Source organism: Eptatretus burgeri, chromosome 8, assembly GCF_056783735.1.
Source record: "Eptatretus burgeri isolate ZD-2024b chromosome 8, Ebu_testis_v1, whole genome shotgun sequence".
NCBI classification, from domain to species: Eukaryota; Metazoa; Chordata; class Myxini; order Myxiniformes; family Myxinidae; genus Eptatretus; species Eptatretus burgeri.
This window is the reverse complement of record NC_140968.1, coordinates 55,351,257-55,376,788: the sequence shown is the minus strand read 5'-3', so window position 1 is coordinate 55,376,788 and position 25,532 is coordinate 55,351,257. Positions and strand designations below refer to the sequence as shown.

General features: G+C 43.9%; 1 long non-coding RNA gene across 1 annotated transcript in view; it reads right to left on the bottom strand.

The window, feature by feature from the left end:
* Nucleotides 1–23,782, bottom strand: part of LOC147021785 (uncharacterized) — an 86,579-nt gene extending 62,797 nt beyond the window's left edge. The window contains exons 1-2 of the long non-coding RNA XR_015060927.1: nt 23,276–23,782; nt 10,341–10,419 (exon numbers count right to left, since the gene is read on the bottom strand). This is a non-coding gene — a long non-coding RNA (uncharacterized LOC147021785). The remainder of the gene's footprint in view (nt 1–10,340; nt 10,420–23,275) is intronic.
* Nucleotides 23,783–25,532: the final 1,750 nt, after the last annotated feature.

Genomic DNA, 25,532 nt, shown 5'->3' with positions numbered 1-25,532 from the left:
TATATATATATATATATATATATATATATATATATATAGAGCCTGGTGTGTTAGCGCAGTGGTTCGGGCAGCGGTTTGGGATCCAAAAGGTCCTGAGTTCAAGCCCCGTTGGGCCACTGAATTAATACACCAGGGGGTTGACTCAGCCTGTCATCCTTCCGAGGTCGGCGAAATGAGTCCCAGTATACTGGGCCGGTGTATACCCCGGTTAAAATAGGTGTACCATATCCTTGTGTCATAAGAGGCGACCAGGGTTGTGTCAGGAAGGGCATCCGGCGTAAAACATGTGCCAAATCACTATGCGGATCATACGGATGATCCACTGTGGCGACCCCGAACGGGAGCAGCCGAAAGAAGAAGAAGAAGAAGAATATATATATATATATATATATATATATATATATATATATATATATATATATATATATATATATATATATATATACATACTGTTATGGATATCAGAATCAGATCTGACTAATGCATACAATATTCACGTCCTCAGACAGTTATTTCCATAAATGCATGTCCAGGATAGACCCATCCCCTTCTCTGGTGGGATTCTAACTTTGATGCATTGGAGAAGAGTACAGAACAGATTCCCTTTCTTATGGGATGGCCTTTTCCTCTTTACGACACATTCATGCATGCGAGAGATAGCCGTTAGCCCAACAGAGGCTTGTTCTACCCCCTTTCCATTGGGACACATTGGCTTGGAGGTGGAATATTTATTTACACTTTGGACTTACAGGACATTTGATTAAGCACACCGTGGGCTTCTAGCAAATGGCTGCATTCTGCTGTTCGTCCAGCACCCCAAACATGGCATCGTAAGCCACGCCTGTAGTGATTTGGAGATGCATCTCGCTCTGGTAAGGAACCTCGGTAACCGAGGTTGACGGTTAGTCACGTGCAACGATGTGCCAATAGGTAAGCTGGATCTGGCTGAAGTCTGCTTGAGGCTCTGCCCAGACTGGTCACCTATAAAAAGGACGGGAGGACCGTCGTTCTGTCAGTTGGTTACAACTCCTGACAGTTGGTGATGGTTGGACCGTTCCTGCTGGTTCTGCTCGGTACCTGCTCTTGGCGTACCTGATTCTTGGCGGCCCTGGTAACTGGGGGTAATTATGTGACACCGATTGGTGTTCGAGCCTGCTTGCGGGTGGGTGGATGGCGAAGCAGGGCACTGGCAGTGGACCAAGGCAAGCTCACACATTTTGGGACATTTTATTTGACACACGACGACTTCTACCTTGGTAAGCCGAGACCGGATTTCTTTCCCCCCTGAATGATCTGCTGGGTACCCATGTCTCGTGTTTAATTGTGAAGTAAGGCATCGTGATAAGTATCTGCTCGTTGTCTAGTTTTCTATCAATGTCAATATCAATCAATCTATTTTTTTTCCTTCCATTGATCCAGCATTGTCCGAAACTGGATAGACTGGGAGGTAGTTCTCAATCTAATTAACCTGTCATAATCAGCATGCATCAGCGGTAAACGGCCACCTTACTTAAGATCTAATCAAGATACTGTAAGATTGGTGCATCGCTGAGGGCGCGCTCCCCGTTCAGGAAGCCATGTGACCTCGAGTTAAATGGCAAATTAGACGGTGGACACTGGAACTCGTGGTTAACGGATTGGCATTTGTGATTGTAAAGCAACCCACCATATCACGAAGTTATTTGTGAGCGGTGGCCCCAGGTCCGGTTCTTCCGAGGAGAAACGAGTATTAACCCTCTCATAATACACTCGGTACCCATCGCCATAACAATATATATATATATATATATATATATATATATATATATATATATATATATATATATATATATATATATATATATATATATATATATATATATATATACATACACACACACACATCATATTTACACATGCACATAGTTATGTTTGTGTGGTAGATGAACAGATTTCATAGGAGAGTTGCTTGACCTGTGGACGTGTGGGAAACATCTCTATGTAATTAAGTTGGGAGACTGTGAGCTTAAGTATTACTCGTCACCACACGGGGGAGTGGTGCCGTGTTAATGAGGTTGGGATGAAGGATAACTTCCCCGGTATGTAATTGCCTCCCTGTGACTTTTCCTGATGTTTTTATAACCAAAACCACGATAACAAACAAGCAAAACATGCCAAGGGGGCAGGGGCCCCACCTTCATGGGTTTCGTGCAAGCAGGCCATGCCCCAGAGGCAGAGGTTTGATGGGCGTGACGTGAAACACATGAAGAGGAAGAGAGCGTGGGAGGAGCAGATCAGATAGGAAGGTTGCAGAGTCTGATTAAAGGACGCACGTTGTCTTGAGAGGACATGGAGGATCGCGCTTTTGCTCTCGGCACGACAAAGGCTGCACATTTCGTGTTCATGCTGTGTGAATTTGGAGCGTGCTGAGCAAGACGATAGCCATTGATGGTTCGGCTGAGCCATGAAGAGTGTACATTTCTGAGGGGCGAAGGAGAGCCTGCCTTGTGGCCTCATCACGGAGCCTCAGAAATCGTCTCATCGGGTGGGCCAGCGTTGTGAACAGACCGGGTACAGGAGAGGAACGGTCGGCATATTCGCTCGTGAAAGAAGCTGCACGGAGTCTCTGAGCCTTGGTGTTAATTACCGCTCATGAATTTCCTGACGTATGTTCATCCCACTGCGAGAGGGCGGCTTGGTGCCATTCTCTTGGGTGTGTCTACGAAGCGCCTCGATTCAAAGCTCCCTCAAGGCCATCTCTGGCACACAGTTAAGGTGCCGGGACAAAGGAGGGATTTTTCTTTTGCTCATTTTCACCTTATCTGTGTGGAGGTGCCTCAATTAGATTTAGATTTAGTTTACCTCACGTTTTCCTTTCATCTATCTATAATTCCAGCAGTGTGTGTGTGTGTGTGTGTGTGTGTGTGTGTGTGTGTGTGTGTGTGTGTGTGTGTGTGTGTGTGTGTGTGTGTGTGTGTGTGTGTGTGTGTGTGTGTGTGTGTGTGTGTGTGTGTGTGTGTGTGTGTGTGTGTGTGTGTGTGTGTGTGTGTGTGTGTGTGTGTGTGAGACCACTGTTTCTCGACAACCACTGCTCCGATCTAATTGAAACTTGCCAGATATATTGCTGGGGACCTGAGGATGTGCCTTTTGAAGGTTTGATATTAATTCCCAAGTTATGGTCATTTATTTACCAACCAATGACAAGACACGTTGTTGCATAGTTGTGGCCGATGGGGGAAGGGAACCTCAGCCGCGTTCCCCATAACGGGTTACAACGTACGGACTTCTGGAGCGTGATGACCGTGTATTCTAATAATTTCTCGATTTCTTATGCGCATTTATAGATAAACATAATGCCCCAAGTTATGATCGTTTTCATATTAGACGGTGCATAAATTTCTGTAACATCAGAGTGAGCTGGTATGCTCCGAAGCAGGAAGTGTTTTTTTTTAATTTTCTCTTCTCTGTGTTTTTCCTTGCGACGACATTGCAAAAAGGCAAAATACGTTGGTGCGAATTGAATAATTGGCCATTATGTGTATGTGTATAAATTGTGAATAATCGTGACTGCGATATGCGAACTTCCGGGCCACACACGTACGGGCACGCCAGAGCGATGGAACGGCCTGTGTGGTTGTTGTTTCTTGGTCGCGGTTTCAATTTTTTTTTTTTTAACAGGCACGTACTAGTTAATATAATTTAAATTATTGTCTTTGTACATATTTGATAATTGTTATTAAATTATTATCCAGTCAATTCAATTTGTTTGTGTTTGTGTATTTGTGCCATTCTGGTGCAGCGCTTAACTGTTTTCCCGCGCACGCGCATTAATATCCAAGAGTCTCAGCTGTAGTCCTCCAAGGGAGAAGTTTAGCCCTCCATCCAGGTTGGGGTTAAACCCCTCTGGACACGACAATATATACACATTGTTAACACTTCGATTCAAGCGTCAAAAACTTTACACCTTTCGAGGTGTCGGGTCGAGAAAACCCACAAGACGAACAGGAAGACCCTTAAACTTGCAAAGTTCATGAAACTCGTAAAATCATGAGAATAAATAGAATAAGCTGAGAAGAATTTAATGGAGAAACACATTGCTACATGGCAGTGGAATGGAATGACATCAAGAATGATTCATATTGATTCTCTTCCCCCTCCCACCCTCGAAGCTTAGAATTCCTTACCACGAACTGTCGTCGTGCTTTGGAGGTAATTAGGGAAACCCGAGGACTGAAAAGGAAGTGTATTAGAAAGAAGCTTTTCCCCCAAACCTGAATGATATATTTTTATATTTATACCACGGAATTATTTTTTAGTTATAGGAGCATACTGAGGAAAAAATGAGGAAAAGATGAATTCATAATGCAACCCCACTTTTTTTTTCTTTTTTTGTATACCTTGTCGAGGCTCGTGAGAGAGCGAACACACAACGCACATCAAGGGGGGCATGAGACAAGAGGGGAGGGAGTGGGAAGGACAAAATAGTGGGGAACAAAGACATTTGGAGATCTGTGGAAGGGAGAGGGATGGAGCGGGGAACATGGGGAATAGAAGATGGACATTATAGAGACTTTCAGGAAGGAAAGCAGAGAATTTGAAGGAGGTGGGGTTGGGTGGATTATCGGGGGGAAAAGATCGAGGATTTGGATGGGGGGTGATAAGAGGTGGTGGTGAACAGCTGTTTTGAAGGCCTGGAGGGAAGAATGGTTATGAATAGAGTGAGGGAGTTTATTCCAAAGGCGGGAAAAAAATAGGAATGAAAGAGTGAAGGTGAGCAGTGATTCGTGATTTTGGTAGTTTTACCAGAAGGGGGTTGTTGGTGGACCTTGAGCGCCTTGCGGAAATGTGGTGGGGACAAATCGCAGAGAGAGCAGGAGGGCGAGGCTGGAGAGGAGATGGTAGAAGACAGAAAGACCACCGACCAACCTGCGGTAATTGAGTGAGAGGCCCAAAGACTCAGCCTCATTGCGGGAGATGCCGATGATCCGAAATGCCTTGGTTTCTACAGCGTGAAGCCGAGAAAGGTGGAAGGAAGGAGCACCAGCCCAGAGGGGAGAGCAGTACTCCATCAGGCTGCGGACAAAAGCTTTCTAAGTGGTCAGGAGCTCAGGTGGGCCGAGGAAGGACCTTGCTCGATGGAGGATTCCCAGTCGGCGACTGGCTTTGGAGACGAGGTTTGAAATGCGGCTTTCCCAAGAAAGATCACGGCAGATAGTGAGACCAAGAAGCTTGAAAGAAAAAACTTCTTCCAGAGGATTGTTGAGAAAGTGGATGGGGGGGGGTTGTAAAATGGTCCTTTCGAAGAGACATCGAGAGAGTGTGAGATTTGTCCGGATTGAAAGACATGTTCCACGTGTTGGACAAGTTTGTGATTTTATCCAGATCAGCAGTGAGCGAAGAAGTTGCTGCTTGGCAGTCTGAGGGATGACCGGTGGTACGGCAGAGGGTGGAGTCATCAGCAACGAGATTTCGAGGATTTTCCAGAGAGTCGGAGAGATCATTGATGAAAACCAGAAAAAGAAAAGGGCCCAGAACGCTACCTTGAGGAACTCCAGCCTGGACAGGAAGAGGGGATGAAAGAACTCCATTTATGGCCACACATTGACTGCGACAGGAGAGGAAGTCTGCGAGCCATGAGTGGAGATGGCCTTGGATACCATAGGAAGAGAGTTTGGTGAGCAGGGCAGGGTGCCAGACTGTGTCAAAAGCACGTGATATGTCCAGGGATACGGCTCGGATTTCCTGTCTGGCATTGAGGGCTTCCATCCATTGTTGGGAGAGCAGAAGCAGAATATCCAGGGTAGAGTGACCTGGTCTGAAACCAAATTGATGATCAGAAATCAAGCCATTGGAGAAGAGAAAGGATTTCATGTCTGAAGCGATGATGGATTCCATAACCTTGCTGATGATTGGGAGAAGGCTGATTGGTCTGTAGTTGCAGGGATCTGTTTTTGCACCTTTTTTTGTGCAGGGCAGTGATGTTTGCTCATTTCCAAGCAGATGGCAGATTTCCTTGAGCAAATGAGAGGGTGAATAGAACAGAGAGAGGGTGAGCAAGAGCAGAAGAGCAGGCTTTGAGGACACGTGGGCTGATGCTGTCTGGACTGGTTGCAGAATCTGAGTCGAGGTTTGACCGCAAGCTCTCCACCTTATCAGGAGAAAAGGACACAGAGTCCAGGGACAGTTGGGTGCGACTGGGTAGGTTGGGTGCAGAAAGTGATGGGTTTTGGACACAAGATTTAGCTGCAAACACCGAGTTTAGGCATTCAGCTTTTTCACGTGCGGTATCAGCAGTGCGGCCATTTGAGATAAGGGAGTGGAAGGAGGGGGAACATACACCAGAAACAGATTTGATTAGACACCACCAGCATTTTGAGGAGGGAGAGAGGTTTGAGAGTTCAGACTTGAGATGAGAAAGATGTTGTTTTCTGGCTCTTCTGAGGGTAGATACGCACTTGTTCGGAGCTTTCTCGAGGGAACTGAGATTGCCCTCAGTTGGGTTTGCTTTCCATGAGGCAAAGGCAAGTTGTTTCAGGACAAGTGCCTCACCACAAGCTTCAGTGAACAAAGGGCGGGAGGAAGGGTAGGACAACTGAAGATGAGAGGGGATAAATCTGTGCATGAGGGAGAGCAAGTTTCTTTGAAAGAATTCCCAGGATGAGTTGATGTGGGAGAAAGTAGAGATAGGAGACCAGTCTATAAGTTCTCTGATAATAGCTCTTTCTGAGCTATATTTCTGAACTCAGTCTATAAGTTCTCTGATAAAGTAGAGATAGGAGACCAGTCTATAAGAGGGCTGCTTGGAGACCCTCCCAGTCGGCTTGAGTGAAATGCCAGACTCGACGGTGGTAAGGTGGTTCTCTGATAATAGCCAGAGAGATGTCCACTTTGACAAGGACGTGGTCAGAAGAACCGATTGGAGCGAAGGAAGAGCAGCAGATATTGTGAGGGAAATTTGTCAAAATCAGATCCAGAAGAGATGGAGTACCATTGGTTGAGATCCGGGTAGGGAAGTTGACCGATTGAGTCAGTCCCAATGAGTCGCAGAAAGCTTTTGCTGAGGTGCCATGACAGGTGAGAGAGGTACCCAAACCTAGCCAACTGGCTTGATGACAATTGAAGTTGCCACATATGAGGACGAGAGAGTTTGGATGAGAAGATAAAAGATGGTCCATGTTTTCAGATAGTGAGGTGTAGATGGTGTCATCACTGTTCGGTGGATGGTACAGTGCACATATAAACATGAGGTGGGAGTGGAGGGGAAGCCGTAGCCAGAGGTATTCCTGGGGGTGTGGGGGAGTGAGGGCAGTGCATGGAGAGTGAGGAATAGAGTCTTTGATGAAGAGAGCAACTCCTCCACCAGGGCGAGGCTCAGGTCTGTCATACCGGAGGAGGGAGTAACCAGGGAGAGATACTTGGGAGTCAGACATGTCTTGGGGGAGGAAAGTTTCTGTTAGGCAGATTATGTCTTGTTTGTCAGTGGTAACCTGTATGGAAAGATCTGAAAGGTTTGAGCGAAGGCCCCGGATATTTGAGGTCCACACTTTTAATGAAGAGGGAGGGGAGGAGGCTTGGGGGGCGGGGGGTGGGGGGGAGGGGGGGACAGGGGACGAGGGGGGAGGTAAGGGGTGTTGTTGAAAGAGTGTGGGGGATTGCAAAATAGCTAGGGGGGGGGGCCGAATGAGGAGGAGAAAAGGCTCTGTGGTGCTGGGGGAGAGGGGGGACAAGAGAGGGGGAAGAAGGCAGTTGAGGATTTGAGGAGGTGGAGTGAAGAGATGGAGGTGAGAGTGCAGTGGAAGGAGGCAGCTTTGTGGATGGGAGGGGGGCAACTTTGGGAAGGATGAGTGAGGGGGATGAATGGTGGGAGAAAGGTGAGGGGGAGTTTTTGAGAGAGGTGAGAGGGAGGCTTGGAAGGAGAAGAGTGGGATGGTTGCTTTGAGAGTGAGGGGTGAGAGGAGTGAGTTGGCACTCAAGTTGGAAAAAAAGAATGGTTGATGGAAAGTGAACATTCATCGTAAACTGGGGTTTTTTCAAGTTTTAGGTCAGTTATGCGATTAAACACATTTCTTGAGGGATGCAATAAAGGCGAAATAAGAGAATGGAGAGAAGAAACACTGAAACAGTTGGATTTTTTAGGCAAGGTATGAAGGAAAGGTCAAATTGAGAGCAGTCTGTTTAAATAGCAGAAGAGTAGTGCATTATGATGCAGTAAAGAGTACCACACATGTGAAAGAGGAAGATGAATCATTATAAGAGATCGTTTTTGTTATTATTATTAATGTTTGAGAGAGTTTTCAACAGATTGGGTCATGGAAGTGTTGTAGAAAAAATCTACGAAAAAGAACAGGAAGAAGAAGAATCGGAGAAAGGTAGCAGGGTTTTTTTTTTGTTTTTTTTGTTCAGATAAGAAATAGAGTGATAAGTTGGGGTGGGGGACGTTAAGAAAGTGGGAAAGATAGAAATTGAAGATAATGGGGAGAAAAAAACAAATAAACACGATCGTACACAGAGGGGGACAAAGGGTAGGCCTCAAGCCTCAAGGATAGGCCTCAAGCACCCAGAAAGACAAGTTCGACGAAATCTCACAAAATAGCACGATTTTTGAAACAAAACCGAACTAGGAACACACAGTAACATGTATGTGAGAAAATAAACAGTTAAAACGGGACAGATAATGACCGGAAAATTAACTTTGAGATCGTCAGCAGGGAGCCCCCAAGGAGACCTGCCAATGCTCCAAACCCAGCACCGGAACTTGCTTCCTTGTACCCAGTTACAGGGGGCTCATGCAAAGAAAAAAAATATATAAACATTATATATCAAAACAACAACCCTGCCGGGACTCCCAGACCTTGAGGACTGGGAAGGAAGGGTTGTGTTATTAATGAACATTTTCCCTCAAACCTGAATTATTCCCCCCCATATTTACGTCACTGAATTATTTGAAACTAAGCTATCGGAGCATACAAGTAGGCTTATGCAAATAAAATAATTATCTTGTCACATTGATATATGGTAGCACAACAGCAACCTTGCTGGGGTCCCCGAGACCACTGCCCTGCATCGAAAGGTCAAAAGTAAATAATGACCTCAGACAAATTGCAAACTACACGCGTTTAATCTCGAGCTGAGAAAAAGCCACATAAATATTTGGGCGGTGCATAAGGAGGGAGGACAAGGGGTGGGCCAGAGTGCAGAGGGTGGGAGGATGTGGGAGGGGCGGAGAAGGGGTGGGTTGGGAATACGGAGTGATAGGGGTGGGGTGGGTTGAGGCAGGGGAGGGTGGGATGGGGGGGATGGGAAGAGGAAGGGGAGAGGGTGGGAGGTGGGTCCCGATGTTACCTGGCAGTGTGCAGTAGCTTTGCTCGTAAAAAAAAAAGAAAACAATAGGTTGCACCTCAGTCAGGTTAACCTTTCATGTTGAGGAAGCAAGCTGCTTGACTGCAACCAGATCACCACAGGATTCAGTGCAACAGGGTGGAGAGAATGGATAGAAAAGCAGCAGGTGGGATGGAATAAACTGTGTATGAGAGAAAGGGTTCAGTAGGTTTTTGTGGAAGTATTCTCAGGTGTAATTGATATTACAGGCGTTGGAGATGGCAGACCAATCATCTTGAGAGCATGCAGGTGGTAGTCCGTGGCAGTTGACTTGTGCAAATAACCAAATTATGTGGCATCGAGGTTGCTCTCTAACAATAGCCAGAATAATATAGGCTTTGACAAGAAGGTTGGCAGAGGAGGCAATTCAGGCAGAGGAGGAACAGGAAAGGTTGGATGGAAAGTTAGACATCACCAGGTCCACAAGAGAAGATGAACCAGTTTGCAGATATCCATGTTGGAAATCCCACAGATCAATTCACATTTCTAATTGGGCATTTATAAAGAGATTTTGCATTTGTAGCATTGCAGATGAAAGAATGGGCTCAATGCCACATACTCGAGGCCGAGTTGTAGATTTTAACCCATTGCCAAGAACGTGGTATGCGAGTACAGAACAGTCAAATGTACACAAGGCAAACTGGCAACTGCACATGATGGTGAAAGACAAATGTAAACATACAAACCTGATGAGAAATACTTTGGTTGACCTGTCTCGGGAAATTTCTTGCAATATTAGTTTAGTTCGATTACACGGAAAAAAACTTTGGTAATTTTGAAAGTCGTGCCACAGTTCACATCAAAAGACTGCAAGATAATTGATGCCAGGGTTTTCCTGTTATGCAAACACAGGAAGGGGAAGGTTCTTTGGGAAGCAGAAGCACTTGGACAGTAAGATAAAGCAGAAAAGTTAGGACAGAGCATATGAGTACAGGTTTGGTTTGAGTGCTCAATCATCCCTTTTTTGCAATCAAAGTACGTACCAGGATTTAAAGTACAAGCCTCAACTGAACTTCCTCTTCAAAAACCAGCAAGAAACTGGAGCAGCATGGAGCAAGCCACCTGCAGAGCACAAACTAAGTTTAAATCATGTTCAATATTATGGCAGAATACATATAGATATATACATATACATATACATCACACCATTTGAAAGCCTTTATCCCTGAGCAGGGGTGAGCTTTTTGTGGGCTCCAATCATGGTACCCTTTCTTGTGGCAATGTTTTTATGGCCGGATGCCCTTCCTGACGCCACCCCTTTAGTCGCCTTCAACCCTGCAGGGATAATTACGAATATATTGGTGCTCATTTCGCCAACCTTCGGAAGGATGACAGGCTGAGTCAACCCCCCTGATGCTAACTCAGCAGCCAGCGGGGCTCAAACTCAGGACCCCGAGGATCCCAAGCCACCGCCTTAACCACGAAGCCACACCAGGCTCATACATACATACATACATACATACATACATACATACATTTGTGGTCATTATTTGGAAAATTAAATGCACCCCCATATTCTGGCTGTTTTGTACATCTTGTTTCTTTGGTGGTCGTTTACCTTATCGACATCCCTCCTCTCAGTCTTCTGCCTATCTTCACAAGGCCTGTTTGTACCTGTTTTTATAGGTAACAAAACAGCATTGATTTACTTCCACAGAGAGAACTAAATCTGCTCAAATGTTTTTCACTGATAAGTAATTTGAACTCATTGGGCGATTGGTTTGTGATATTTGGCTTTAATACACATACACCCGTTGTTTCGTTTGAGTTTTCCTGTTTGGCATCCCCGTTTGAACCGATGATTTATAAAGATAATAAAGATAATAATGATAATAAAATAAATCAAGACATGCCGTTTTATAAACTGCAGGCAGTAATGACCAGATACCACGTCGCACCGCTTTGATCTGACATGTGACCCAGAACGTCCACTTTATAAAACCGAATTCAGAATTAGATGAAAAAAAATTCAATTAAAAAAAGATATTTTTAAAATAACTTTTGAAAATGGCTGCCAGAAAACATATCGATATGACATTTTACCAATGTGATCCACTACCCCTGATATGTATATATTTTTGAAAACCATGACGTCATCAGTCACGTGGTACAGCAGCCACCTTGATTTCAAGGGAAATTTAAAATATATATATATTTCCCTGAAACCGCTGAAGGTTTCCATGCGAGACTTTGCAGTCATGATTGAATGCCCTTGCTGCATATATTATAATTTGTATCACATTGATCGGTTCAGTGGTTTTGGAGAAGTTTTGTAAAGAATCTTTTTTTCAAACTAATATGGTTGCACAACCACGTGACCCAAGATATCATAAATTTACACATCGCCTATGATTGGGTAGGGGATGAAGTCATCGTTAACAGCACTTATTCCTTTTGGGGACTCCTTGAAATGTGCAAAGTTTCAGTTCTTTGATGACCTTCTTTCCAAGATGGCTGCCACACCATGTTTCCCATGACATCATAACTACCCTTAAAAAAATTCTTCATAAGAATACCAACTTGGAAAAGCTTGGTACCCTAATGAACATAAAATCAATAGGGTACCAGCAGGATAAGGCTTGGTACCCTATCAACATACCAAAATCAATAGCATACCATGTTGGTAAGGCTTGCACTCTAATAAACATACCAGTAACAAAATCAACAGGGCACCAGCTTGGTAAGGCTTGGTACCTGAATCAACATACCAAAATCCATAGCGTACCAGCACGGTAAGGATTGGTACCCGAATAAACATAACAAAATCAATAGGGTACCAACATGGTAAGGCTGGGTACCCGAATAAACATTACAAAATCAACAGGGTACCAGCTTGGTACCCGAATAAACATAACAAAATCAGGAGGGTACAAGCTTGGGAAGGCTTGGGACCTGAATAAACATAAGAAAAGCAAGAGGGTACCAGCATGGGAAGGCTTGCACTCAAATAAACATACCAGTAACAAAATCAACAGGGTACCAGCATGGTAAGGCTTGGTATCCGAATAAACATAACAAAATCAAGGGGATGTACCAGCAAGGGAAGGCTTGCACTCTAATAAACATACCAGTAACAAAATCAACAGGGTACCAGCATGGTAAGGCTTGGTACCCGAATAAACATAACAAAATCAACAGGGTACCAATATGGTAAGGCTTGGTACCAAATAAACGTAACAAAATCAAGAGGGTACCAGCTTGGAAAGGCTTGGTACCCGAATAAACATAACACATCAATAGGGTACCAGCATGGTAAGGCTTGGTACCCGAATAAACATAACACATCAATAGGGTACCAGCATGGTAAGGCTTGGTACCCGAATAAACATAACACATCAATAGGGTACCAGCGTGGTAAGGCTTGGTACCCGAATAAACATAACACATCAATAGGGTACCAGCATGGTAAGGCTTGGTACCCGAATAAACATAACACATCAATAGGGTACCAGCATGGTAAGGCTTGCACTCTAAGAAACATACCAGTAACAAAAGCAACAGGGTACCAGCATGGTAAGGCTTGGTACCCAAATAAACATAACAAAATCAAGAGGGTACAGCATGGTAAGGCTTGGTACCCGAATACACATAACAAAATCAAGAGGGTACCAGCTTGGTAAGGCTTGGAACCCGAATAAACATAACAAAATCAAAAGGGCACCAGCATGGTAAGGCTTGGTACCCGAATAAACATAACAAAATCAAAAGGGCACCAGCATGGTAAGGCTTGGTACCCGAATAAACATAACAAAATCAAGAGGGAACCAGCCTGGTAAGGCTTGCACTCGAATAAACATACCAGTAACAAAAGCAACAGGGTACCAGCATGGTAAGGCTTGGTACCCGAATAAACATAACAAAATCAAGAGGGTACAGCATGGTAAGGCTTGGTACCCGAATACACATAACAAAATCAAGAGGGTACCAGCTTGGTAAGGCTTGGAACCCGAATAGACATAACAAAATCAATAGGGTACCAACATGGTAAGGCTGGGTACCCGAATAAACATTACAAAATCAACAGGGTACCAGCTTGGTACCCGAATAAACATAACAAAATCAGGAGGGTACAAGCTTGGGAAGGCTTGGGACCTGAATAAACATAAGAAAAGCAAGAGGGTACCAGCATGGGAAGGCTTGCACTCAAATAAACATACCAGTAACAAAATCAACAGGGTACCAGCATGGTAAGGCTTGGTATCCGAATAAACATAACAAAATCAAGGGGATGTACCAGCAAGGGAAGGCTTGCACTCTAATAAACATACCAGTAACAAAATCAACAGGGTACCAGCATGGTAAGGCTTGGTACCCGAATAAACATAACACATCAATAGGGTACCAGCATGGTAAGGCTTGGTACCCGAATAAACATAACACATCAATAGGGTACCAGCATGGTAAGGCTTGGTACCCGAATAAACATAACACATCAATAGGGTACCAGCGTGGTAAGGCTTGGTACCTGAATAAACATAACACATCAATAGGGTACCAGCATGGTAAGGCTTGGTACCCGAATAAACATAACACATCAATAGGGTACCAGCATGGTAAGGCTTGCACTCTAAGAAACATACCAGTAACAAAAGCAACAGGGTACCAGCATGGTAAGGCTTGGTACCCAAATAAACATAACAAAATCAAGAGGGTACAGCATGGTAAGGCTTGGTACCCGAATACACATAACAAAATCAAGAGGGTACCAGCTTGGTAAGGCTTGGAACCCGAATAAACATAACAAAATCAAAAGGGCACCAGCATGGTAAGGCTTGGTACCCGAATAAACATAACAAAATCAATAGCGTACCAGCTGGGTCAGGCTTGGAACCCGAATAAACATAACAAAATCAAAAGGGCACCAGCATGGTAAGGCTTGGTACCCGAATAAACATAACAAAATCAAAAGGGCACCAGCATGGTAAGGCTTGGTACCCGAATAAACATAACAAAATCAAGAGGGAACCAGCCTGGTAAGGCTTGCACTCGAATAAACATACCAGTAACAAAAGCAACAGGGTACCAGCATGGTAAGGCTTGGTACCCGAATAAACATAACAAAATCAAGAGGGTACAGCATGGTGAGGCTTGGTACCCGAATATACATAACAAAATCAATAGGATACCCGCATGGTAAGGCTTGGTACCCGAATAAACAAAACAAAATCAAGAGGGTACCAGCTTGGGAAGGCTTGGTACCTGAATAAACATAACAAAATCAACAGGGTACCATCATCGTAAGGCTTGGTACCCGAATAAACATTACAAAATCAACAGGGTACCCGCATGGTAAAGCTTACACTCTGACAAACATACCAGTAACAAAATCAACAGGGTACCAGCATGGTAAGGCTTGCACTCCAATAAACATACCAGTAGCAAAATCAACAGGGTACCAGCATCATAAGGCTTGGGACTCTAATATACATAACAAAATCAATGGGGTACCAGCATGGGAAGGCTTGGTACCCTAATATACATTACAAAATCAAGAGGGTACCAGCATGGGAAGGCTTGGTACCCGAATAAATATAAGAAAATCAAGAGGGTACCAGCATGGGAAGGCTTGGTACCCGAATACACATAACAAAATCAAGAGGGTACCAGCTTGGTAAGGCTTGGTACCAAATAAATATAACAAAATCAAGAGGGTACCAGCATGGTAAGGCTTGGTACCCAAATAAGCATAACAAAATCAAGAGGGTACCACCATGGGAAGGCTTGGTACCCGAATAAACATAACAAAATCAAGAGGGTACCAGCATGGTAAGGCTTGGTACCAAATAAATATAACAAAATCAAGAGGGTACCAGCATGGTAAGGCTTGGTACCAAATAAATATAACAAAATCAAGAGGGTACCAGCATGGTAAGGCTTGGTACCAAATAAATATAACAAAATCAAGAGGGTACCAGCATGGTAAGGCTTGGTATCCAAATAAGCATAACAAAATCAAGAGGGTACCAGCATGGGAAGGCTTGGTACCGTAATATACATAACAAAATCAAGAGGGTACCAGCATGGTAAGGCTTGGTACCAAATAAATATAACAAAATCAAGAGGGTACCAGCATGGTAAGGCTTGGTACCCAAATAAGCATAACAAAATCAAGAGGGTACCACCATGGGAAGGCTTGGTACCCGAATAAACATAACAAAATCAAGAGGGTACCAGCATGGTAAGGCTTGGTACCCGAATAAACACAATCAAATCAATAGGGTACCAGCATGGTCAGGCTTGGTACCCAAATAAACATAACAAAATCAATAGGGTACCAGCATGGTAAGGCTTGGTACCCGAATAAACAAAACAAAATCAATAGGGTTCCATCATGGTAAGGCTTGGTACCCGAATAAACAAAACAAAATCAATAGGGTTCCATCATGGTAAGGCTTGGTACCCGAATAAACAAAACAAAATCAATAGGGTTCCATCATGGTAAGGCTTGGTACCCGAATAAACATAACAAAATCAACAGGGTACCAGCACCGTAAGGCTTGGTACCCGAAAAAAAACATAAAATGAATAGGGTACCAGCATGGTAAGGCTTGGTACCTGAATAAACAAAACAAACTCAATTGGGAACAATCATGTTCAGGCTTGGTACCCAAATAAACATAACAAAATCAATAAGGTACCAGCATGGTAAGGCTTGGTACCCGAATAAACAAAACAAAATCAATCGGGTACCATCATGGTAAGGCTTGGTACCCAAATAAACATCACAAAATCAATGGGGTACCAGCATGGTAAGGCTTGGTAACGAAATAAATATTATCAAAATCAATGGGGTAGCAGCATCATAAGGCTTGGTACCCTAATATACATAACAAAATCAAGAGGGTACCAGCATGGTAAGGCTTGGTACCAAATAAATATAACAAAATCAAGAGGGTACCAGCATGGTAAGGCTTGGTACCCAAATAAGCATAACAAAATCAAGAGGGTACCACCATGGGAAGGCTTGGTACCTGAATAAACATTACAAAATCAATAGGGTACCATCATGGTAAGGCTTGGTACCCGAATAAACATAACAAACTCAATAGGGTACCATCATGGTAAGGCTTAGTACCCAAATAAACATAACAAAATCAATAGGGTACCATCATGGTAAGGCTTGGTACCCGAATAAACATAACAAAATCAATCGGGTACCATCATGGTAAGGCTTAGTACCCAAATAAACATCACGAAATCAATGGGGTACCAGCATGGTAAGGCTTGGTAACGAAATAAATATTATCAAAATCAATGGGGTAGCAGCATCATAAGCCTTGGTACCCTAATATACATAACAAACTGAATAGGGTACCATCATGGTAAGGCTTGGTACCCAAATAAACATCACGAAATCAATGGGGTACCACCATGGGAAGGCTTGGTACCTGAATAAACATTACAAAATCAAGAGGGTACCAGCACGGGAAGGCTTGGTACCCGAATAAACAAAACAAAATCAATAGGGTTCCATCATGGTAAGGCTTGGTACCCGAATAAACAAAACAAAATCAATAGGGTTCCATCATGGTAAGGCTTGGTACCCGAATAAACAAAACAAAATCAATAGGGTTCCATCATGGTAAGGCTTGGTACCCGAATAAACATAACAAAATCAACAGGGTACCAGCATGGGAAGGCTTGGTACCCGAATACACATAACAAAATCAAGAGGGTACCAGCTTGGTAAGGCTTGGTACCAAATAAATATAACAAAATCAAGAGGGTACCAGCATGGTAAGGCTTGGTACCCAAATAAGCATAACAAAATCAAGAGGGTACCACCATGGGAAGGCTTGGTACCCGAATAAACATAACAAAATCAAGAGGGTACCAGCATGGTAAGGCTTGGTACCAAATAAATATAACAAAATCAAGAGGGTACCAGCATGGTAAGGCTTGGTACCAAATAAATATAACAAAATCAAGAGGGTACCAGCATGGTAAGGCTTGGTATCCAAATAAGCATAACAAAATCAAGAGGGTACCAGCATGGGAAGGCTTGGTACCGTAATATACATAACAAAATCAAGAGGGTACCAGCATGGTAAGGCTTGGTACCAAATAAATATAACAAAATCAAGAGGGTACCAGCATGGTAAGGCTTGGTACCCAAATAAGCATAACAAAATCAAGAGGGTACCACCATGGGAAGGCTTGGTACCCGAATAAACATAACAAAATCAAGAGGGTACCAGCATGGTAAGGCTTGGTACCCGAATAAACACAATCAAATCAATAGGGTACCAGCATGGTCAGGCTTGGTACCCAAATAAACATAACAAAATCAATAGGGTACCAGCATGGTAAGGCTTGGTACCCGAATAAACAAAACAAAATCAATAGGGTTCCATCATGGTAAGGCTTGGTACCCGAATAAACAAAACAAAATCAATAGGGTTCCATCATGGTAAGGCTTGGTACCCGAATAAACAAAACAAAATCAATAGGGTTCCATCATGGTAAGGCTTGGTACCCGAATAAACATAACAAAATCAACAGGGTACCAGCACCGTAAGGCTTGGTACCTGAAAAAAAACATAAAATGAATAGGGTACCAGCATGGTAAGGCTTGGTACCTGAATAAACAAAACAAACTCAATTGGGAACAATCATGTTCAGGCTTGGTACCCAAATAAACATAACAAAATCAATAAGGTACCAGCATGGTAAGGCTTGGTACCCGAATAAACAAAACAAAATCAATAGGGTACCATCATGGTAAGGCTTGGTACCCAAATAAACATCACAAAATCAATGGGGTACCAGCATGGTAAGGCTTGGTAACGAAATAAATATTATCAAAATCAATGGGGTAGCAGCATCATAAGGCTTGGTACCCTAATATACATAACAAAATCAAGAGGGTACCAGCATGGTAAGGCTTGGTACCAAATAAATATAACAAAATCAAGAGGGTACCAGCATGGTAAGGCTTGGTACCCAAATAAGCATAACAAAATCAAGAGGGTACCACCATGGGAAGGCTTGGTACCTGAATAAACATTACAAAATCAATAGGGTACCATCATGGTAAGGCTTGGTACCCGAATAAACATAACAAACTCAATAGGGTACCATCATGGTAAGGCTTAGTACCCAAATAAACATAACAAAATCAATAGGGTACCATCATGGTAAGGCTTGGTACCCGAATAAACATAACAAAATCAATCGGGTACCATCATGGTAAGGCTTAGTACCCAAATAAACATCACGAAATCAATGGGGTACCAGCATGGTAAGGCTTGGTAACGAAATAAATATTATCAAAATCAATGGGGTAGCAGCATCATAAGCCTTGGTACCCTAATATACATAACAAACTGAATAGGGTACCATCATGGTAAGGCTTGGTACCCAAATAAACATCACGAAATCAATGGGGTACCACCATGGGAAGGCTTGGTACCTGAATAAACATTACAAAATCAAGAGGGTACCAGCACGGGAAGGCTTGGTACCCGAATAAACAAAACAAAATCAATAGGGTTCCATCATGGTAAGGCTTGGTACCCGAATAAACAAAACAAAATCAATAGGGTTCCATCATGGTAAGGCTTGGTACCCGAATAAACAAAACAAAATCAATAGGGTTCCATCATGGTAAGGCTTGGTACCCGAATAAACATAACAAAATCAACAGGGTACCAGCACCGTAAGGCTTGGTACCCGAAAAAAAACATAAAATGAATAGGGTACCAGCATGGTAAGGCTTGGTACCTGAATAAACAAAACAAACTCAATTGGGAACAATCATGTTCAGGCTTGGTACCCAAATAAACATAACAAAATCAATAAGGTACCAGCATGGTAAGGCTTGGTACCCGAATAAACAAAACAAAATCAATAGGGTACCATCATGGTAAGGCTTGGTACCCAAATAAACATCACAAAATCAATGGGGTACCAGCATGGTAAGGCTTGGTAACGAAATAAATATTATCAAAATCAATGGGGTAGCAGCATCATAAGGCTTGGTACCCTAATATACATAACAAAATCAAGAGGGTACCAGCATGGTAAGGCTTGGTACCAAATAAATATAACAAAATCAAGAGGGTACCAGCATGGTAAGGCTTGGTACCCAAATAAGCATAACAAAATCAAGAGGGTACCACCATGGGAAGGCTTGGTACCTGAATAAACATTACAAAATCAATAGGGTACCATCATGGTAAGGCTTGGTACCCGAATAAACATAACAAACTCAATAGGGTACCATCATGGTAAGGCTTGGTACCCAAATAAACATAACAAAATCAATAGGGTACCATCATGGTAAGGCTTGGTACCCGAATAAACTTAACAAAATCAATCGGGTACCATCATGGTAAGGCTTGGTACCCAAATAAACATCACGAAATCAATGGGGTACCAGCATGGTAAGGCTTGGTAACGAAATAAATATTATCAAAATCAATGGGGTAGCAGCATCATAAGCCTTGGTACCCTAATATACATAACAAACTGAATAGGGTACCATCATGGTAAGGCTTGGTACCCAAATAAACATCACGAAATCAATGGGGTACCACCATGGGAAGGCTTGGTACCTGAATAAACATTACAAAATCAAGAGGGTACCAGCACGGGAAGGCTTGGTACCCGAATATACATAAGAAAATCAATAGGATACCAGCTTGGTAAGGCTTGGTGCTGGGAAAGAAAAATAATTGTATTCATGTGTTCTCAATTCCCTTCACTTGTGCAAGTACTTTTTTTAAGATTGAACACAGAATAAAATGAGGTCTTAGTTTTTACTGGAGTCAAATGACTGTCAATAAATTCTCCTCCTCTCCGACAGTCTTTTGACCTCCATAGTAACATAGATGAATATACAAGTAAAATAGAATTTTATCCCACTAAATCTTATGTGCTTTTATCTCACTGAAATACATGTAACCAAGACTAGTCTCTCCAATGTTAAAATGGAACTGCGCAGCTGCTGAAAAGAAGAACGCCTTGCTGGCGCCTGTCTCGAAGAAATTCAATAACTTCGAAAGGTACTGAAGCAAACGTCTTGCTGTCCACGTAAAGACCTTGCCAGCTGCATGAAAACAGGCTGGGTGTTTTGAGACTCTCATTATCATGTGGTAAATCAAATAAATGTTCAAATTACTGAGCTCACATTTCCCTCGACCCGATCTCTGCTTTCTGTCCTAACTGTTATCACCCTCTTCTCAAGGTGGACCTGGTTGTTGGAATTCACCATGGGACGAATAATTTTGTCTCTCAAGGGACACTGGATACCATTGACCAGAGTCGCAGGACAAGGCTGAATGGCAGAGCTTAGCTATTCACGGAGCTGAGGCGTAAAACTGTACGTGCACTGAGGGTGGACAAGGAGGCCGATGTGAGGGGGTACAGCATAACCTGTGGTCAAGTGATTCCTGTACCAGGCTGATTTACCAGCAGTCGAGTTGGATGTCAGAGGTGTTACAATCCCGATTGCTGACTCCAATTAACTGTGATCTACCTTCATTTGTGGAAACACAGACTGCAATGAACTGGTTGAAATGGGGTAAAGCTCTTGAGATCTGTGGCATCCATGCCGAACTTCTCAAGGCTGGTGGAAATGCTGTACTCGTGTCATTGATGCAGTTCTGTGCTCTGCCTGGAACACAGGCATCATCCCAACTGACTGCTCTTCCCTTTCCAGAGAGGGACTCCAAGGCCCCTCATCCAATCACCAGGACTGCAACAACTACCGATGTGTGACGCTGCTCTCAGTGCTGGGCAAGGTCGTTGCTTGGATAATTCTTGATAGGGTTCGCCACCATCTGCTTGAGCACCAGCGTCCAGAGCAGTCAGGCTTTACACCAAAGAGGTCAACAATTGACCGTATCCTTGCTCTTCGGGTCCTCACCGAATGCAGATGAGAGTTTCGGCAGGGGTTGCTTGTAGCCTATGTTGATCTCTGTAAAGCGTTCGATTCAGTGAATCAGGATGCCCCCTGGAGGATTCTCGGTCTTCGTGGGGTGCCACCAAAACTGATCAAACTGATATCTGAACTATACTCACTCTCGTACTGAGAGTGCTGTGAGATGTGGTGATACCATCTCTGACTTATTTCCAGTTGTTCCTGGAGTCTATCAGGGGTGTGTACTGGTCCCTTCACTTTTCAGCACTTGTATGGACTGGATTCTGGGGAGGATGTCAGAGAGATCAAACTGCGGTGCATCGTTTGGGAATGTCAAGATCCTGACCTTGATTTCGCAGATGATGCAGTCATCTTTGTGGAAACTCAGGATATCCTTTTGGGGGCCATCTTGGTGCTAAATGAGGAGTCAGAGCCACTGGGATTACAGATTTCCTGGGTCAAAACTAAGATCCAGGCTTTCAATGACATCTTAGATGCTGCTGTCTTGTCTGTACCTGTTTGTGGTGAGGATGTTGAGGTCGTGGAGAGATTCACTTTCCTTGGCAGTGATATTCATGTCTCTGCTGGCTGTGAGCCAGAAGTCAACAGACGCCTGGGTCAGGCCTGGGGAGTCATGGATTCACTGGATCATGGGGTGTGCGCTGCTGGTACCTGTGCGGGAGGACGAAAATCCAAGTCTTCAGGTCCTTGGTGCTTCCAGTCTTGCTCTATGGATGTGAGACTTGGACTCTGACCAAGGATCTGAGATGGAGACTTAATTCCTTTGGTACCAGGTCTCTTCGGAGAACCTTGGCTATTGCTGGTCAGATTTTGTGTCCAATGAGCGGTTGCTGAGAGAGACTCGGATGAGAATTGTTACCTGCATGGTCCGTGAGCGTCAGTTGCGGCTGTATGGACATGTGGCTCGTTTTCCTGACGCTGATCCCGCTCACCAGATTCTCTCAGCGAGGGAGTCTCGTGAGTGGAGGAGGCTGATGGGCCGACCACATTCCTCGTGGTTGCAGCAGGTTGACCAGCATCTCAAGGAGATGGGGATGGGCCTGGCATCTGCCTGGGGGAAGGCCAGAGGGAGGCCCCTGGAGTGCCGGCAGAAAGTGGACGCAGCGACGCGCTGTTCTGGCACATGCTCCCATACCTGACCTGACCTTATGGAAAGCTTTTTCTTTACGACAGACACGTTTACACACATTTCTTTCACGAGCTCTGAAGCCCGCCCTCATTTTTCCTCAGCAGCAATCTTTCGTGAGCTCCGACGCCCACCTTTTTTGAGAGCGCATGGGTCGTCATGGTAACCGTGCCCGAGTGGGGGCGGGGTGAGCTTGGGGCGGACAGCACCCCGCGGAGACGGCCCAGGGATATAAAAATGAGCGAGAGAAAGAGATACGTACTGAAGAGAAAAAGTCTGAGGAGAAAAAGTGAGGAGAGAAAGGAGGGGAAAAACGCGTCCTGAAGAGAAAAGCGTGAGGAGAGGAAAAGTGAAAGGAGAGAGGAAAAAGTAAAGGGCGAGAGAAGCGACCAAGAAGCAGGTGTCTGACCATCGCCGAAGAGACAATTCGCCCTTCCAGTGCTTCGGCAAGCGAGCATGTGGTGCACGTGTGGGTGTGAGCAGTGCCACCAACAAGTGAGGCACGGGTTGATCACCAACAACACCAGGGTCTAAACCCGCGACGGACGATCTCGGTGCCCTCCAGACGTCGACTGGCGTTCAAGGCTGCCCCGCGAGAAGGTGCACGGCAAAACTTGGTGCTGTGACGGACGTGACACGCACACACGCATTTTCAGGACGTCTTCGCTTCACGGACGACTTTCTGGTGAGTGAGACGATTCTCCCCCTGAATGATCCGTTGGGGACCCTTGTCTGTGTTTAGCTGTGAGTAAGTCGACCCCCTCCCCCGATAAACATCTGCTCTTTGTCTCTTTCTTGTCATTTTGATTGATTTTGCTTTGAAATTCATTCATTATTTACCTCAGTAAATAAAAGGTTCTTTTTATTTATTTATTTTATTATTAATAAATTATTTGTCGATTTCCCACCTGTCCGTGTTTGCCCTTTCTTCCCATTGGTCTCACAATGTTCGAACCAAGATAGACTGGGAGGTAATTACCACAGAGTTGACTAAAAAATCGTCGGCACGCGGCAGCGGTTAAAACGTTCGGCCGCCCTAATTAAAATCTAATCAGATAATATTGGTGCTTTGCCGAGGGCGCGCTTTTCGCTCAGGTAACCACGTGACCTCTAGTTAAATGGAATAATTAGACGTCGGACACTGGAACTCGTGGTTGACTGGGTGGCGTTTGTGGTTTTAAAACAACCCACGGTACCACAACGTTAATTGTGAGCGGTGGCCCCAGGTCCGGCTCGACCGAGGACAACCGGGGATTAAACCCCCTGAGTGACAAGCTGGTGTCTCGGTACCTGGGACCGCAACAATATTTTTGCAAACGAACTGTCCTACAGTAAATGTACATCCACAGTAAACAAATTGTTTGCAAAAATAAATTTTTGGTGACGCGACAAGGAAAATGCAATTGACCCTGTGCACTAAGCGAGTGACGTCACAGCGGAAGGTAAGGCTCCGCCATATTGAGTGGCACAAAATCATGGCTTCCACGCACGTATCATGCGAACTTCTGGGCTATTTCCATGGATTAGATGTTTTTTCTAAGAAGAGGTACTGCGAAAAACTGAAGCTGTGTGGTCTTAGTGAAGATCCTTATATTATTTCAAAGGATAAATGGACAACAGAAAGGAAATTTTGGCCTCAAATCGTTTTCCCTGACATCTATGTTCACCTTGTTGAAACGCCGGGTCCTTACACTCAAGCCAACCTGAAAGTCTTCACGAGTAGGGACGCTAACTCATATTATGTCGCCGGGTTTGTTGGTGACATAATCTCAACGAAAGCTGACAACAACTGTATAATCGTGAGGTAAAGGTAAGCCTTTTTTCTTTCATTTCACTCTGATTGTATCATCATTGTTGCTTGTTTTGTTCAGTAACCAGCGTCACTTTTTTTCACCTGACTGCTGCCACAAGTTAATTTCAAGCGAACCTCTTGTCTAAATGCTAAGTTTGTCGAAAATCTTCGTTCGTCAGTTTGTTTACAGATACATTATATTTTTTCCATGACAAACATCCGGTGTCATGCCACACTGCTGTGGATATTTCCAAGTGCTAGTTTTTTTTATGTATTATACATATGGATGTGACTTTCTGTAGTGAAACAACTCATAACTGTGCGTGTTAGACAGCTGTTAGAAAGGCGATCTGGCCTATTTCATTCTGTCAATAAAACAAGGGATATAATAATGCATTTTAATGATACAAATCAGACAATATTTTGTAACCACCGGCTATTTAATAACAACTACTGAAATAACGTATCAGAAATTAGTTACATACGGGAGACAAAATGAAGGCAACACAACCAGTCATGTTCGCCAGGTCGCCATTTTTATCTTCTCAGAACCGATATCCAAAGATTTTGGCGGTCTACTTCGGCGGGAAAGAGGTAAAACTGCACTCCGGAGCCTTTCGTATATCACTGAGTACATCCCGGGGCACAACAACTCTTACCCATTTGCAGAAAAAAAATTGCTTGCTTGGAAATAACGGTGCAGTTGAAGTGGAGAATATCGGTTGTTACGGACGCGGTAATACTTTCTTGCCACTCAATATGGCGGAGCTACCACAGTCACGTGACGGGTGACGTCATCTGAATAAGGGCTACACAAAGGCAAAGTACAGTCTGTTCCAGGGCTGGCACGGCATAAACATGATCAAAAATTATTTAGAAAACTCGATGGTATTCATAGGATACATACAACACACAGTCTTGAGAACGCTTGGTGTGAGCTTACTCTTCTGTTGTTTTAATCTCCGGGCATTAGGCTTTAATTTTCCATGTAATGTTCTCAGGGGGCGAGCATCATCCAAGTAATATACCTTCGCTGTATCAAATGGTCATGTAACGTGTGGCAAAGTTTCAATTTCCTCCGTTGAATGGTTTTTGATGTATGCTCTAAACAAAATGCAGGCACATGATGTATATGCTCTTTACCCCACCTTTCGCTTCACGAGCTCAGGGTAATAAAAGTCATTTAATGTTGGAGAAGATTAAGTATGCCTGGTGTTGCCTTAATGGTTCGGGTGGTGGGCTTGTGATCCGAATCAGGATCCTCAGATCCTGAGTTCAAATCCTGCTTCACTGTTGAATTAATACCAGGCAGAGTTGGTTCAACCTGTCATCCTTCTGAGGTTGGTAAAATAAGTACCAACTGGCTTGCTCAA